This window comes from Rutidosis leptorrhynchoides, chromosome 7 (assembly GCF_046630445.1).
Source record: "Rutidosis leptorrhynchoides isolate AG116_Rl617_1_P2 chromosome 7, CSIRO_AGI_Rlap_v1, whole genome shotgun sequence".
NCBI lineage: Eukaryota > Viridiplantae > Streptophyta > Magnoliopsida > Asterales > Asteraceae > Rutidosis > Rutidosis leptorrhynchoides.
This window is the reverse complement of record NC_092339.1, coordinates 257744153-257763450: the sequence shown is the minus strand read 5'-3', so window position 1 is coordinate 257763450 and position 19298 is coordinate 257744153. Positions and strand designations below refer to the sequence as shown.

At 34.5% G+C, this 19298-nt stretch overlaps 3 pseudogenes; 1 reads left to right on the top strand and 2 right to left on the bottom strand.

Moving 5' to 3' along the window:
- The first annotated feature begins 1891 nt into the window (after nucleotides 1-1891).
- On the top strand, nucleotides 1892-4563 carry LOC139859967 (uncharacterized; annotated as a pseudogene).
- Nucleotides 4564-10669: 6106 nt separating this feature from the next.
- LOC139859966 (fructose-bisphosphate aldolase 3, chloroplastic-like) lies at nucleotides 10670-14199 on the bottom strand (annotated as a pseudogene).
- A 1174-nt stretch (nucleotides 14200-15373) lies between these two features.
- LOC139859965 (uncharacterized) lies at nucleotides 15374-17237 on the bottom strand (annotated as a pseudogene).
- Nucleotides 17238-19298: the final 2061 nt, after the last annotated feature.

Sequence of the window (19298 nt, the reverse complement as noted above, 5' to 3'; positions counted from 1 at the left end):
TCTTTCAAGTGTTAGAATGGTGGTAATGCTAGGAAGGGGTAATAAGTTAAATGCATGGAAAGTTGGTCATGCATGCTTGAATCATTTGTCTCCTCATTAACTTAATCAATCCTTGTTTAACCTTAAAGAATCATTAGCATAAAAGTGGGCTTAAAAGTAGTCCATTAAGAAATGTAGGGTGGGCTTCCAAGTCTAAATTCATTAATAAAAGCCCAAGTATAAGTGTGCAACAAATAAATAAAAAGCCCAAGTAATTAACTACTTATACTAGTTAATTAGAAATGATTAATAATAATTAATCATGAATGTAAATAATATTCGAAATATTATTCGTGTAAAGCACGTGTCGAAAAGACGAGTCGGGCCATGGAAAGTCAAATACGGTAACAAGTAAAATGTATAAAAATACATTTATTAAAGCGCAAGTATTAATAATAAATATTAATAATATAAGTCGGAAAATCCAGGGTCGTTACAGAAACGGAAAAGCTCACACTTAGAAAATCAACCATCGACACACAAACTATCTATAAACGAGTCTCCATAACAACCCGAAACCTAAAAACGAACTAACTAACTAATCAAATCCGAAAACTACACGAAAATAAAAGGACGAAATCAAATAAAGTACACAAGACGAATCACAACAATCAACCTCTAGGACCCGCCCTTTTCAATCTACCATTGACCGTCTCTTTCAAAGTATTCTTCCCGGACCGATTCTCTCTCTTGTACGAAACACATTGGTGGATCCATTGTCCGGCGCTCTCTCCTCGGCCAAACGTGTCATCATATCATCGAATGCCGCGAAAGCCTCCACGAATATATCTCCTCTCCCGAACACCAATAAACCACCATCTCTTCCATCTTGAGGGTTTTTCCAACAAATCACAATAACGTCTTCCACTACGACCAATCAAGCCTTTCAACTTTCGAATCTTTACAATACGAATCCAACATATAAGCAAGGTAGAAGAAAAGGAAGGAAGATTTGTTGGCAAAAAGTAAGGTAGATTCGAAAGTTGAAAGGCTTGATTGGTCGTAGTGGAAGACTTTATTGTGATTTGTTGGAAAAACCCTCAAGATGGAAGAGATGGTGGTTTATTGGTTTTCGGGAGAGGAGATATATCCGTGGAGGCTTTCGCAACATTCGATGATATGATGACACGTTTGGCCGAGGAGAGAGGGACGGACAATGGATCCACCAATGTGTTTCGTACAAGAGAAAGAATCGGTCCGGGAAGAATACTTTGAAAGAGACGGTCAATGGTAGATTGAAAAGGGCGGGTCCTAGAGGTTGATTGTTGTGATTCATCTTGTGTACTTTATTTGATTTCGTCCTTTTATTTTCGTGTAGTTTTCGGATTTGATTAGTTAGTTTGTTTGTATTTAGGTTTCGGGTTGTTATGGAGACTCGTTTATAGATAGTTCGTGTGTCGATGGTTGATTTTCTAAGTGCGAGCTTTTTCGTTTCCCCGTCTTTTTGTAATCCATGTTAAGGGCGTTTTCTTTAAAAAACGGCCTCGTATCTATATGTGTTTTAGTTATTTTGCAGATAAAAAAATGTATATAAAATGTACTCTACTTCAGATACCAGTAACAGATCACAAAACCTTGTGACTTGTGAGTGTTGCTCGTTGTTAATTATCCGAATTCCAAAGATCATTAAAAGAAAGGGACAGGTTTACAACCTTTTTTACACGAACAAACACAAATCAAGGATCTACAATATTTACTTGAATGGTTCATCGCTGAATGTTGAACAATTCAGCTTTCAAAGCGATTTTTCTGACCTCATAATGACAGAGGATATTGAATGGTTCAACATTCAGTGTGCTGAACTATTCTGAACTAGAATTCTCTCTTACTATTCTGAACTAGAATTCGCTCAATGACCCTCCATGTTAGATTTTCAAATGCTATCATCACCACAGGTAAACACACCTTCAATTTCATTAATCTTCGTTCAACATCTAAATCTTATTATCATTCTCAAAACAACCCAGTAATTTATAAATCCAAACGTAATTCCATTTCCAATTGCTCTGAGTTTCATTTTAAAAATCTCATCTTTTCAGCTATTGAAACTAATTATTGGGCTTTTTATTACAATATAAAACCTGGTTCCGGTTCGAGTCACAACCCATTTCAAGAAAGGTTCCAAGCTGTGATCTTTGAGCCTGAACTGTTTACTCGGGTTCTTGGTTCAATTAAGAAACATCCTAAAGTTGCTCTTAGGTTTTTTCATTGGGTTGAAAGACAACCAGGTTTTACACCTTCAAATAATTCATTTGTTGCTATTTTTGAGATTCTTGCTGAGGGTAATTTGATGAACCGGGGGCTTTTTCTGTTATGGAAAGGTTGGTATGTGGGAATTTAAATGATGTTGTTGATGTTTTAATCAATCGTAATTCGAATGTGAATATAGTTGCCAAAATTCTCGACTTTATGCTGTTTTTTTTTTAGTTAAAAATGTGATGGTTGAGCAATGTTTACTTGTGTTTACCAAAATGGTTAGAAGTAAGTATTTGCCTGATGCAAGGTTGGAGAATTCGGATCTCGGGGAGATCTCGTTTGGACTTTTTTAGGGAGATCTCGGCATCTCGGAATAATCTCGGGGAGATCTCGGACGTTGACTTACGTTGACTTTATAGTTTTTTAATAAAAATATACGTAAAAACATAAATATATGTATATTTATATACGTTTTTACGAGATTTTACAAAAGTATCCGAGAAATGAGCGAGAAAATCTTAGAAATTGCGAATTTTACATGAAAATTTTACAAATTATCAAGAAATTCCGATAAATCGTGGCTTTGACTAAGTTTGACCCAGTTGACAGAGAAATCTCGGGAGATGAACATCTCGTCTCGGTTGCCTTCTAGAAACGAGATCTCGGAGGAGATCTCGGGGAGATCTCGGGAGATTTACAACACTGGCCTGATGCGAAGAACTGCAATAGGATTCTTAAAATTAGCTGATAGAAGAAAACATAATATGATGAATGAGTTTAATATCAAACCCGATATCGTAACGTACAATACTTTGTTGGATTCGTATTGCAAAGAGGATGATATTGATCAAGCTATTGAACTTATAGAAGAAATGAAATCGAGAGGGTGTGAGCCTAATGATGTTTCATATAATGCGATAATTAGTGCGTGGTCAAAAAAAGGTGATTTTGAACAGGCAAAAGAATTCATTTCTAAAATGTCGATAACAGGTTTAAAGGTTTCGGCGTATAGTTACAAGTACAACCCGTTAATTCGCGCGTATTGTGAATAAGGTTTAATCGTGAACGCGTTTAATCTTGCTGAAGAAATGGCGATTTCAGGTGTTTTACCAAGTGTATATACATACAATATTCTCATGTACGGTTTAAGTAAACAATCACGAGTTATTTATGCTAGACAACAACATTCCGAAATGTTAAGGAGAAATTTATTACCCGATATAGTTTCATATAATATCTTGATTTACAGGTATAGTTTGTTAGGGCGGTTAACCGAGGCTTTTTCGTTGTTATACGAGTTAAAACGTATGAATATTTTCCCTTCGATGATTACGTACAACACCCTTATGCACGGTTTATGCATGAAGGGTAATTTGGAAAAAGCGAGAGAGTTGAAGGGCGAAATGGAAAATATTGGTTTTTCGCCCGATGTTTACACGTATACCATATTGGTCAACGGTTGTTATAAGGTTGGTAATTTGACCATGGCTAAAGAAATGTTTGATGAGATGATGTGGCATGGGTTGCGACCCGATCATTACGCGTACACAACGCGAATCGTTGGTGAACTTAAGCTTGGTTATAATAATGTGTTTAAGTTACTAGAAGAAATGGAGGAAAAAGGTTTCGCGCGTAATTTAATCACGTATAACGTGATTGTTTGAGGTCTTTGTAAGACCGCAAACGTTGAAGAAGATGGTAAAGTGTGGAAAGATATGATTTCGAATGGTTTTCTTCCGGATCATGTGACATATACGAGTATAATTTGTTTGTATTTTTGGAGTCGGGAAATATTCAAGAAGCGAAAGATTTGTTTCACGAGATGAAATGCAAAGGGGTAAATCCGTCAATTGTGACTTACACTTCGTTAATTCATGCTCATGCGGTTAGAGAAAGAGTAGGGTCGGCGTATATGTATTTCATTGAAATGCAAAATAATGGTATTGATCCGAATGTGATAACATATAACGCGTTGATTAATGGTTATTGCAAATCAAGATTAATGGAAAAGGCGTATAAGTGTTTTTATGAAATGGAAGAAAGGGGAATAATGGCGAATAAATATTCGTACACGATTTTGATAAATGGGAATTGTAATTTGGGTAATTGGAGTGAAGCTATAAGGTTATATGCGGAGATGGTTAATAGAGGAATCGAGCCTGATTCGTATACGCATAGTTCGTTGTTGAAACAAGTTGGGTTGAAGTCAAAGGTTAATGCGGTTCATTATCTCGAACACGTTGTTCTTGGTGATGAAGATGTCAGCGAATCAAGTTCAATTTCGTATCGATAGTGATTATTGAAAATGCGAGATTTCGTCAAGTTTTGTGGCTCGTCAAATGCGAAATGACTATGGTGAATTACTTAAATAGCTTTATCAGGTTGGTTTTTATAATCTTTTGAGTATATATTATATATGTTATCAAATATCTAACATCGTATATATAAACGTTTTTTATAGAGATAGCAGTTCGACCCATTGTCCCATTTACTTATGTGGACTGATTTTTGTGCTGACCCGTTAACTGACCCATATGTTTTGGCCTGTACTAAAGAAGACCCAGTTTAACTCAACATGTTACCAGACAATAGAAGATCTCACTTTATTGCTTATACGCCTACTTAAAGTTATTTGTGTAATACTTTGTCTTACCTTTTCAAGGTTTTTTTTTTTTTTTTTTTTTTTTTTTTTTGTGATATTGACTCTGATGTCTACTATACATTTCAAGACGAAGATTTTGATATACTACAACAGCTCGCAATGAAAGAAGAATCTTGTTAACAGTAGGAGGGGATGTTATAACAGGTATGTAGATAAGTGTCTAAAAAGTTAAAAAAATTGTATTCTTTCAATTTTTTACCAAAACGAGTCTTGATGTATGATGAATATGTCAACCATAAAGCCATGCATTTTTTTCTCCGTACAGGCCTATGGGGCTAACTAATCTCTTATACAAGTTATCCGTATTCGATGGTATGTATGTGATTTTTTACAACTTCAGTAATTATTTGCTGATGGATCTTGACAGCATCTATTAGATACTTTTCCACGACTTGCTCATATTTAGTTACATAATTTAGTTATGTAATTTAGTTATGTAATGAAATATCGAAATAAAAGATCACACACGTGCGTGCGTGCATGCACAACACACTGCACACTGAATCAAGGTTGCATGAATCGGTATTCGGGGAGAACTCGGTGAGGACTTTGTAAGGAGTACTCGGATGTTGTCCAAGTTTGACTTTAACCGAGTTTCTGAGTAATCCCGAGTTTTGGGCGAGTTTTGAATGGTTTCCGAGTAATCCCGAGTTTTAACCAAGTTTTACCGGGTTTTGAACGAGTTTGACTGAGTTGCAAAAACCGAGTACATGTCGAGTTATTCCGAGTTTTGGCAAAAGGTGTAGATCGGTGTGTTTCTTTTAGAAACCCACCAAACTCAGCCTGAAAGAGCCAAATACCCCCATGTGGCATGGAAAAGTATCATCCTACTTTGTCAAGGGTTATAAATCCTTGTCAAAAGTAAGACTTGAACCTGCACCCGTTTTGATAAAGACTTTGATAGACCCCAACTTTTAAGGTAATGGGTATCACTGAGCTACTACATCATTGGTGAGTTATTCCGAATTTCTACAACACTGCACTGAATATTCTCAATTAATTTACTTATGAGGTCCTACACAATAAAAATGTTGCTCAAGACTTTAGAGACAAACACATGGAACCCACTGGGTGGAAGTGTGGAACCATGGAAGTACATATTGGCTTAATTGCGGGGATGCTCCTTATATAATATTTTTTATTATTTATTATAGAGATGCACACATATATACACGTTCACACATATACTACATTTGATTCTGATTATACTACATTTGACTGTCATATTGAATCCAAAATTCACTGAAACACATTGAATATGAAGGGATCTGGCTGTGTGATTTGTCCCTGTACATTCAATATGAAGGGATTTGTCAGTATTACATTTTTGTGTAACTTGGTTAATATAGAATGTGTATTCATATAAATGAAAACAAAAACTACGCAGATAATCCTTGTGGTTTGCCCAAATTTGCTCACGTAGTTCTGTACTTTTTATTTTGCATCGGTAGTCATATGTATCTAATTCCTGCGTGAATCGTCTCTCTGTCTAACGGCCGTTTATTTATTCTGTTAAGTCCAATCATGTGCCACGAACATGTGGGTATTTTCGTTTTTCTAGTCGTTTCTCTTCTTTGTACAATAACTGTTATACATGTAAAAATACCAAACGCATATCACAGTTTGCTAAAGTGAGATAAGGAAATGATATACGAAATGAAACCAGAGTAGTCCTGCCCCCGTTTTCAAAACTGCTCAAAATAGCATAGGTACTGTTGTTATTTATTTTGCATTATCACACGAACGATGGTTCATGTTTGTTTGCTGTAAGTCGTCAAATGTTTTCTAAATATCTCACATTTCTACTTCCATCTGCTCCTTTTCACACTATCCAAAAGATCCATGTGAAAAAACATAAACTAAGGTATGAATCTTTGTTTTGGCATACAGAATTCCTTTCATGGTATTATAGCTTTTTATCATATATACAACATTCATATCACATATTTACCAAAGTAAATCATATAATATCATTTTTTTTTTCTTTTTCGAAAGGCAAGTTGTTGGCATCGAATATTCTCATTTGTCACGCACGCGTTTTCGGGCAGAAAACCCGAACTGCATTACAGGGATCCAAACCTTATATCATCCCGAGGGGTAGGCGGTCGGATATGGGTCTTGAATACGGGTCGGTAAACTTTTCCCCGGGGCAATTCGGCTTTCAGGAAATAAATCATACGAATATTTTTAAGGAGAGAGACTCGAACTTGAGACCTCCCCACCCCCCATCCCAATGCACAAGTGGAAAGAGGTGAACCACTAGACCACAAGGGTGGATTCAAATCATATAATATCATATATACCCATATGTTACGTGTAAATGACGATGGTCGTTGAAATAAATGATCTTTTGATGCCAAAAAATCGCCCTTCAAAAAAATATCATATATACCCAATTTAAATAATAAAATTATCATATATACCCATTTAAATTAAATTTTTTTTACTAAAATCAATTATTCAAATTAATTCCTATTGTGTCCATACTCCTATTATTTCACGATCATTATAGTGCATGGGCAGCATGGCTTCCAAATATATATAACACATAAACAACACCTTGCTACGGAATGGACAAGCAAATTAAAAATTTGTCAAACACACGGCATATGAACAAACACATTGCTAAACAAAATTGCTACCACTCTGGAAATACAGCCACTAACAACTAGAGCTTATTTATATATGAACACATGTACCAATTGCAACACGTCAAGCAGAAACCCGAAGAAACATAAGGATTGGATTATTGTTTCAAAGGGTCTAATCAAAATGTATCTTCTTCAATCTTAGTCTTATACATATATTTATTCATATAAAATCGTCCTGCTGAATAATCATTAATATGTTTTGAGGGAATGTTTTGAGGGAATGCTAACATATTAGTATTAGTAAATTTTTACCATTATAGTTCACCGGTACATTTTTCGGTTAAGGAACTCCTTCGCCGATTGGATTAGGATGAACACGGACGGGAGAAATGCGTCTTTTTAGAGAGCTTTTGACGATCGTCAGAGCACATTGAAAACGGTGACATATTGGCGGTTTTGTTTCTAAGTACAACCGTTAATTAAAGATTTTAGAAACTACCAAATTAAAGATTTGTTTCTAATTACAACCATTACTTAAAGATTTGTTGTAAATGAAATGAAACTTTGTAGTTGAGGCGGTGGACTGTATCTCGATAAATTTGACGTCGATATCACATTTCAAGTAATAATGTAAGTAGTACTCTCTAATTACCGGAGTAGATTATATAGCTGTACCATATTAGGGACAATATATGAATTAATTTGTGTATTATTGGTTTTGTTGAATTTTGTAATTAAATGGGAATATATGATAATTTTAGTTATTTAAATTGGGTATATATGATATTATATGATTTAGTTAGATAAATATGTGATTTTGAAAGTTAATAAGGGTATATATATGATAGACTTTTTTGCTCCGTTGGTCCTTAAGTTATATACGAAATTGCAATCCGAGTCCCTCAAGTTTTTAATTAGATTTTCGAGTCCTTTTAATTGCATAATTTGACAATCCGTGTCCCTCGTCTATCTGTCGTCTAAATTGGCTGTTAACCTTTGACATGTGCCATACATGTGAGGGTAAATCATCTTTTTACTCTTTTCTTCGACTTTTTTGCTCCGTTGGTCCTTCGTTTATACACAAAATTGCAATCCGAGTCCCTCAAATTTTTAATACGACTTTTTATCTGTTTCTTTCCTACACTTCATCTCCTTCCTTTACAATTAATTATTCATCAATCCATATATCATTGACACAATTATATTTAACATCCAAATATCTCTCATTTCAGATAATCAAATCTAAGCAATTGCATCAATTTAAATTTTAAATAAGCGCTAAAACAAAAACGCATTTGTCGAAACAGAAAAGAAAATTAATCACAACTAAGAAATTGGATCAGAAACCCATTTGTTCATCATCATCTCTACGTTCATCATCATCATCATGGGTACTCATCATAAACAAAACCAGAACATAACCAAATGTTCATCATCATCTCTAAACAAAACCCGGAACAAAGCTTCGATATGAAAGAAAAAAACGGAATAAAAAACAAAAGGAAAGTTTACCTTGATTTGAAACCTCTGTTAAACCTCATGTGTAAACCAAAATTAAAAAACAAACTCAAACAACAATTATCAACCTTGAACGATGTAATCAAATCAAAAATAAAATCATGAAAGCTTGAGATTAACTCAAATTACCAGATCCGCAAAATACCACTCTTTTTGCACTAAGTTTCAAGTTTTACGAACCTTAATTTGGTCTAGTAATGGTTCGTTCCAATTTTGATTTCATATTGTTTTTAGATTTATATTCATAAAGTAGATAAATTAAATTTAAAAATATGGAGGATATTAAATTAAAGAAAAGTAAATATAATTATATTATAAGAATTTTTGAAGTAAATATAATTATATTATAATTTTATAAATTAAAAATAAATAAATTAAAAGATTTTTTTGCGCCAGTAGTCCCTCGTTTTTAATGACTTGAGGGATGACCGTAGCTAAACATTCTAAAAACGAGGGACTAATAGAGCAAAAAGACTGAAATAAAATACTAAAACGAATATACCCATCATGTGTTAATCACATGACGGCACTTATCGGCCAATTTAGACGGCGGGTGAACGGAGGGACGCGAATTGCCAAATTACGCAACTAAAAGGACTCGAAAATCCAATTAAAAGCTTGAGGAACTCGGATTGCAATTTCATGTATAATTTAAGGATCAACGGAGCAAAAAAATCTATATGATAATAACCTTGCTTTGGGGCTAGCACATGGCTCACTGCTTGTGTGATAAATCCATATTATACATATGAGCTGGTGTTATGACAATTTGCCTAGCGCACCAACACTAGCGGAAGCGAGGATATAATTGTTTGAGACAAACTTACGAGAAATAATAGAAAGCAAATAAAGTAACTGATAATACGACGATTTAACGTGGTTCGGCAAAACCCTGCCTACGTCCACCCCCAAGAGTCTCCTTTATTCTTATAATATAAAAGAACCCGGTACAAGAAAAAGTACACTATGAGTTAAACCCAAACCCAAGCCCATTAGATTTTAGGATAAAATCTAAATTTCCCGTACACCTTTTTACACTCCTTACAAGAATAAACTCTTAACCTCACAAATAAACACACTCCGTTGATAAACCCAATCAACTATATTTTTACCATTTGTGACTTGATCCTTTCTCTGGATCACTTGATCCTTTCTTGGATGATCTTCTGCGTACTACATAACTATCTATTTATATTGTTTTCTCCAAGTGTGAATACTATGTATGAAAGCAGCTTATAAATAATACCATATAATTCACCATTTGTATGCATGCCTAATAAATCTTGGCCACATGCACGATGCCTTTTAGCCTACCTTTAATTTTGACTTTGCTTCCTTGAATTTGAGCCAACAATATTTTCCAATAGTTCATATGCAACAAACCATATTCCATTTAATATTTGTCAACTTGATAAATGTGAGACATCAAATTTGAACAACTGTTCAACAGCCGGTGCATTCACCATTCTCACCTTTGACTTTCCCCACATATTAAGGGTCAGTTTTTAGTATCCGCATGGTTTTAACATAACAATTATTCAAACAAATCCAAAATTACAAGGAAAAGAAGAAAAAAAAAAATAGAGAGAATAAAACAAGTGAACTTGAGTTTCTCAACTGAAAAAATGGAACCAGCAGCTTCCTAAAAATAGCAATTTCAGATAGATCCTCTCAGTATGTGTATCCCTTAACAAACATTCCTTTCTTAGCATCCTCACTTTCACCTTCAGCTGAATACTTACCTAGCTGAGCCAACGAGTTTGCTTTCGCAAAGGGTCAAAAGTGCTCTCTGACCCGCTTCAACGTTCTCGGGCCAACCTTGCCATGCCTTGAGCACCGAGTTTTGAAGCGCACGTGCGTATGAAAATGACACGTGCCATGGGTTAGACTTTGGTTCATTGCATGTAAGTTTAATGTTGCTTCCATTTCAGACTGTCCTCCTGATAAAAACTACATACCCAAAGTTTTCATCAGTTACAAAATAACATGATTATTATAATAATTAATTAAAACTAAAAAGAGAGTATGATAAATGGTTATGCATACACACCATGATACTGGGAACTGCAGGTGGGACCTTCCTCCTCTTAAGCATGGTGAGTGTGTATTTAGCAATGGTCTCAGCGTCAGCCTTTTCCTTGTGGTCGGCCCCTGGTGTAACCATACTGGGCTTGAGCAAAATTCCCTCAAACATAACGTTGTTTTCTGCCAAGTAATAGAAAACCTCGGACCAAACTCTTTCAGCAACTTCAAGTGTTGTGTCAATTGAGTGGTCCTCATCAAGAAGGATCTCGGGCTCCACTATTGGCACCAACCCGTTATCCTGCATAACATGATGAAGATTATAATAAATTCTAGATCACAAATGATTCAAAAAAGGTCAATTGGTAAAAATAAAAAAATAAAAATAAAAATTCAAACCTGAGAAATAGCAGCATAACGTGCAAGTCCCCATGCAGCTTCTTTCACGGCCAAAGCAGAAGGACCGCAAGGAATGCTTACAACAGTACGCCTAGACAATAACATATAAAAAACATTTACTAAATGTCATTTTATATTATTCAAAAATAACCCTTATTATGATTTATGAATTATGATATGATATGTATATCTTACCACTTGGCAAAATGAGCTCCTTGAGTGTAGTACTCAGCTGATCTAGAAGCTAACCCATCTAACCCTTGGCACCAAGATTCATTGTTAGATCCTGGAAGTGGCACTAAACCCTGTAAAACATGATTAAATTTGTAAGAACAAAATTAAACATTTACTTACCATAGTTGTAAGAATATATATTAAATCTACCTTGTCAACTTTGATGCCGGGTACAATGTTCTGTTCACGCAAGCAGTCAACCATCTTTTTTCCATCTGTAGTTGACTAGAAAAGGGTCTCCTCAAATAGGATCGAACCAGAGATGTACTAACCCAATCCAGGTGTGGTTAAAAGAAGTTGTCGATAAGCTTGTCTGTTAGGTTCGGTGTTGTCTAATCTACAGGGCCGTCTCAACAATTCGAAGGCTTAAGGCGAAAATAAAAATGGGCCCTTGTACACGGAAATCCCATAAACATGAGTAAAGATGTGTGGGCTTGAGAACTCGACTTGAAAAGAGGGAAAAAAAGAGGCCCTAAAATTATATAGATTAATACTCATAAGTTAACTTACTATTTTTTTTAATTAAATTTATTGACCACATTATTTTTATTTACTTATATATATATATATATATATATATATATATATATATATATATATATATATATATATATATATATATATATATATATATAGGAGTATGATCAATGGGGAAGTAACCAATCTGGGGGAAGCGGGGGGAAGCAAATTTTTTTTTTTCGTTTTTTGAAAAAACTTTGTTCACGAACATTATAGATTGGATGAAAATATGAACATTTAGAAAAGACACTTCGTGATGAATGTTATTATTTTGACGGGAAAACGATCGACAAAAATAGTATTCAAGATAATATTGTTCGTGAAGAATGTTAACGTTTTTTTTTTTTTTTTCTTCATGTTTTGTGAAATAAAATTTAGCCCGATTTATAGTTTAGGGTTTAGGGTTTAAGGTTTAGGGTTTGGTGTTTCGGGTTTATTCCATAAACCCAAAACACCAAACCCTAAACCCTAAACCCTAAACTCTAAACCGTTCGTGTTAAAAACTCAATCTAAACCCTAAATCTAAACCCTAAATTTCTAAACCCTAATATCTAAACCCTATAAACCCTAATAACTAAACCCTAATATCTAAACCCTAATATCTAAAACCTCAACATACGCTCGAAAAACACGATAATTGCTATATATTACTTCTTCAAGCGTTTTTCCGCCAAAATAAAAACATTTATCACAAAGTGTCTTTATTAAATGTTAATATTTTCATCCAATCTATAATGTTCGTAAACAAAGTTTTTTCAAAAAACGAAAAAAAAATTTCTTCCCCCCGCTTCCCCCCGATAATAATTTATTAAAATTAAATGACTCATTTTCATTTGGTGAAATCCAATACAAGAATGAAAGAAACAATATAGCTCAGTTGGTAGAGCGCTGCTCTTGCAATTGGGTCGTTGCGATTAAGGGTTGGATGTCTAATTGGGGTATTTTAGTGATAGGTTCTATAGGATCTAGACGATCTTATTTGGTCAAATACCTAGCGCAAAACTCCTATCTTCCTTTCATTATGGCATTTCTGAACAAGGTATATATATATATATATATATATATATATATATATATCCCACTTAACTCCTACACACAAAAAGGGTGAATATCCGCTCCAAAAGAAAAAAAACAAGCCACCTACCAATACAATAAACATGATCAATTGACAAATTGCACACCCCGAGGACAACAAGTCACTTAATGCATGAATCCTCTTAATAAGGACACAAACCCATCAGTCAAATTCACACGAGACAAGACAGAGGGTCGAGGAAATACAAATTTGTGACTACGAAGCATCAGAATCCGTTGGTGCTTCAACTTTCACAATAAGTACCAAAAGTAGATTTGATCACTTTGTCATTATCACCTATTTTTTGTGTATCACATAAAGTTTTCATTTCAATAAGAGCATTTCATATTGCAGGATTAATTAAAAGTAGCTCATAGCTGGTAGTACAAAATTACAAAATATGATTAGTTCGAACTTGAAATTTCATTTTCATCTAGTATATAAATATAAATTATCCCAAAAATGGCCCTAATTGGTTGGATGTGGTTACAATACATGTATGCCTTAGAACAAAAATGTCTGTAAAATGAATTTTTCTGTCTCTCATTTAAGTACACTACAATTTGACCAAAATACAAAGCTAAAGATCTGCAGATAGTATCACTAAAACTACAATGAATATTCATTCATTATATAATCATATGCAAACATTAAAGGGCAGAATCAATATATATTTAATTAATAAGGGTCGTGAATAATTACCAGATACATTGTAATTTCGATTTCTTGATTAGTACACTGACTATTTGTAGCTGTTCATGGTTCAAAAAGCTGTTAAATGCTTCTGAAAATAGTAGATGGTGATCACTGTGTGTGCTGAAATAATGAGTTATGAGCTGCAAAAGGCTAGGACATTGCTTCAGTTTGTTTACGGGGGCACCTAATTTGTTGCTACAAGCCTTAAAGTTGTCAGCTTCAACTGATTTAACCGAATCTTTCTTCATGGTTAGCAGTTTATGATCTTTGCTATTGTCCAAACTTATTCACTGTATTTGGTCACATGATTCTACATTTTGTTTAATAAACCCACATTTCAAAGTTCACCCAATTTTTCTAGGTCTGGAAAGTACATGTGACAAAGACCACGAGTTATCTGAAATATATTAAAAAATAGGTAGAACTAATTGGGCGCAAAAACAAACAATCAAGATACAGACTTGCGAATAAATCTTTATAAGACTCTCTGTCCATGAATAATAATTCAAAGTAACCCACGGGGGTGCAAAATTACAAAGTACCATAAGTCAGACATAGTTATAGCAAAATTTCGTCTAGTAAATAAATTATCCCAAAAAATTATTCCAAGAATTGGTTGAACTTGGTAGCGATTCATGTGCCTTAGTATGCAAATACCTTTAAAATGAATCTTCTACGCCATCCCATTGCTCGCAAGAAGTCTCAGTGCAAAACACAAAGCTACAGAAATGCAGAAAGATAATCCAGTTATTCCAAAAAAAATTAACTTATCACATTGACCACTCATTAAATAATATAACAGAATTAGTAACAGATTTAATTCAACCGGCCCCCACATATATACAATAGCTATAGTCTGATGGAGTTGGATCATATGATGTCTTAAAAACTCAGATATACACCAAGTATTAGCAGCTGTATATTTATATTTAGCTACTAAATACTTTCCAACTAGTAATTCTTGATCACTGTATTATACTGAATAGAATATTAACTAATTCATAACATTTCATAAGTAAAAATAACTAAGTGTTCAACGTTCATCGGTTGATCTAAACCATTTTGACCCAAAATCCACTTTACTAGATACCTTAACCAGTTAGACCCGTCCAAATTGCAACCTCTACTTGTAGAAAAGTATTATTCACTCAAGGGTTTGCAGGGATAGGTCGAGAAACTATGTACAGAAAGTTGGGGGCAAGTGAATGACAAGGCAACGTTGAGTTGCATATCAAATTAGACTGTAAGCAAATGAATAAAAAGTAAACAGATACTGCAATCAACTTCATCAACTACAATATTAATCAAGACTGAATCTTTAATGATAAACATATAACATACACATATAAACAGTTAACGAGAAAGCATGAACCATAAAGTAAAGTTAAATATCATTCAAAAGTACCTTATATAAAAATCTTATTATGATTTGTTTTTCTTCTTGATTTTGGCTTTAGGCTTAAGTTTCTGATATGCAATAAGCCTTGAAGTTGACAGCTTCAATTCATTTAACCGATTCTTTCTTCTTTGTTTCCTGGATAACGATTTCGGATCTTCATTTTGTGCATCCAAATGTGACTTTTCATTTTCTGCCTCACCAACATCATGATTTACTCTCTTGCTGCCATTGTTGGGTCCATTTGAAGACTCTCCTTTAAGATGAGACTTAATCCTCTGTTTTTGTTCTTTTATCTTCTTACGAGGAACAACAAATTCATCTTCTCTGTAAGTTGCTAATGTCTTTAAAGGAACTAACTGAATTAACTCCTTATCATCCACTACCAATATCTCCTTCGCTTTCAATCCATAATTATTTTTGTTAACAGGCATGTACTTAAACCCAGTCTTCAAATCCCCAATACTACCTTCATAGTCCAACTTATAGTACTCCTCTAACTCTTTTCAACAACTTCCTTTTCTAATTCAGAACTTTTTCGTTTCCTCCTTTTTCCTTCTTGTAGCATTGTTTCTTCTTTGTCTTTTTTTGTTCTTCATAACCACCATTATTAACCTTGCTTTTCAACAATCTTTTTCTAGTACCTAAAAACCCATCATCAGAACCAAATTCATCATCCCAACCCTTAGGCAAACCAAGCAAATTGTCTTCCTCATCAAAATTAGGTTTTTTCAATTCACCATCTTCATCTTCACTACCAAACTCAGGGTCAACATCTTCTGCTTCATAAAACTTATCATCAAACGCCTTCTTCATCTTTCTATCATATTCTTCCGGATCAAATTCCTCCTCAAGATCACGTTCATCCAATACACAATCAGCATCTTCACCAATCTCAGCAGTTTCCCTAAACTTCTTAATCTTCTCATTAATCTCTTTCTTCTTCAAGTTTTTCAAACGCTTCAACTCTTCTTTCCTCTCAATCTCAGCCCGTGTCATTCTCTCCTCTTTATTCTTCCTCTGTAAGCTCCTAGCATTATCCTTCTTCCTCACTGAATCAATAACTTTTCTTGAATACCTCATTACTCTGTCGCCTGCATTTTCCTCGTACCTAAAATTATAATTTCTCTCAAAATCCTCTTGCTTATCTAACTCCTCTTCATCCTCTGAAAAATCATCATCATCATCCAATACTTCACGATTACTTTTATCTTTATCCAACCACATCGTTTTCATAAAATAATCCTTTAACAACTTTTCTTTTTCATCCAACTTCTCATCCTCCTTAAAATACTCATCCAACTTCTTTACATACTCACTGTCATCTTCATCATCATCATCACCCTTGTTACCCTCCTTCACTTTTATAATATCCCCTTCAATATCTTCATCACCAACAACATCCAAAAACTCCTTCCTTAATGCCTCTTGTTCCTCAAAGTAAATTTTCTTATTATTCTTACTATCATTTTCATCTTCAAACTCAGGTCCTTCTTCGAGTAAATGTTTTGCAGTCACATCTTTCAAATACATAGGATTCTTTTTCTTCTCCTTAACACTAATCTCATCACTAGCCTCATTATCATACTCATCATTATCAGAATCATCATTATTAGAATCAAATAACTTAGCATCAGTATTCTTAAGTGAAGTATCCTGATTTTTTACTTTAATTAAAGCATCAAAAAACTTCAAATCCTGCTTACTTGAAAAATTAATAATATCTTCATCATCTTCATCATCATCTGAATCAATTACGCCTTTCTTTTTTAGCTCCTCGAACCGCTGTAAATCTTCGCGTTTCTTATTGTGTTCATAACGGCGAGAAAATTCATCGTTAATTTGGATCTTCGATATGTTGCTGGAACCGCCGTCTGAATTGGATGTCATCGAATAGCTTCATCACCAAAGTTTCGATAACTAAGAGTTAGGGTTAGGTTTTATGCCAGCGATAGAATAAATATTACGAAAGGTCTTGATAGTTGGTGTAAGTGACATTGTAGGCCCCTTTTGTTTTGATTATTATGAAAGTTCAAAATAGTTTTGAAAATTATACTTTGTATCTCATTATCTTTCTTTGGTATTATTCTGAACAAATTACTTGATGTTTACACACTTTTTTTTAATGTTTTTATGGTAATAAATAGTTCGTTCATTGTTAGCTAAACGTGTAGATCTTTTACATAAAAATTGGATTGAACTATCTTTGAATATTTCTGACATGTATTTGAAGAGGAAAGTCCATATAGAAATAGTTTGATTTTTTTAATGGCAATTAAATGTTACTGAGGGGATTCGAATGCAATGTCGGAACTCGTTGATTAGGAGCTTATATGATATATGTAGACGAGAAACTTGATAAGCAACTATAATTCTATGTAATGACCAACTTTAATAATTAATACCATAAAAACAATTTGGGGCTCATAAATAAAATGACGTAATGTATAATGATGTAGTCTTTACGTTGAAGGTTACACAAATCCAATTTTTTACCCTCGATTCCTAACCCTTTCGCTCTCGAAGATTTCTTACCTCGTTCTTTAGTATGCGGATGATACTTCTCCCCTTGGTTATTCACGTCCGGGTAATACCCTGCTCGCAATTACTGCTTCTAGTGATCATGTTGCCGGAGATGGAAGTAGGGCCAGTGGCTTCGGGTCAAAGAGGTCGAACAATACCATCTTCATTGGTAGAATCGATAGATCGGTAACTCTTAATATGGTGGAGTCCACATTTGGTAAGAATGGTACACTTTTGGAAATAAATTTTTGGCCGTCAAGGCAATATTCGTTTGTTTCTTTTGTTGATGATTCAGACGCGTTGAAGGCTGTAAAGGAGTTCAATAGATCGCCCATCTTTGGCCGCCTTATATATGTAGGATGGAAAAAATGCAGAAATGAGGATGGTCGATCGACTGCTCCGGTTACTAAAGATTCTGAGGTGCAAATTATCACCTAATCTGTTGGTGTTACAGCAAATTCATTTTTTTTTTGTTTTACTGCTAGATATTATTCCCTTGTTAGAGATGAAAGTTTCTTGTTTCTTGATTTCTTGTAAAGCTCGAGTTTCAAACATATGCAAATTTGGCCATTTCGGTTACATATGCTTTTCTGGAGACGAGGAGAGTTTCAATAATATCGTTAACTCTCAGTCGACGAAGTTCGTTAAGATTACTCCATTTTCGGAGAATGCCGATACGTTCCATGGTTATGCTTGGTTGTAGATAACGGGTGTTGCGATTACTTGTGTGTCCGAATATAGTGTAACGAAAGTGGCTAAATTGTTTGGCGAGTTCTTTACCATTTCCAAATCGACTTTGTATTTTGATTTGGTTGGCTCCCTATTTGATTTTGTTAAGTCGACATGTACGAAACACATTCACGATGTGGTTACGGTTGATATATATGATGAGAAGAGATCGAGGTGTAGTGTTTGGGTCTCAGAAATATCGAACATAAATAGTTTGAATCGGGTTCTTTTCGACGAATCTGATAAGCCCTTAACGGAGTCGACTAATCGTTTCGTGGTGTCAAGCAGATCGAAGACCAAAGGTATTATGAACCGTCTTAAAAAACAGCAATTAGTGAAGACTGCCACAGTCAACTCAGATGCTTCGGGTTTGAACTATTCGGGTCTACGTTTTGGGTCTGTGCAGGTTGATAATAATATTTTTGGTAGAGGCAATGGTGGTCAAATTGGTTTAAGGCATGGTTTTAACTCGAGTCCTTGTGTTTATAATCACAATGGTGACTCTTTTGAGTTGGATGTTCTTGTTGAAGTTTTGACTGTGGGGTTTGATGTTATTAAGAATAAAATGGGCAATAAAGACTTGATAAAGAAGGTAGTTGATGTTCATGGACTAACTCTAAATTCTCATGATATCACGGACAAAGATTGTAAAACCACCTTGGAGAAGAACGATGATAACATTACGTTTGTGGTTAGATT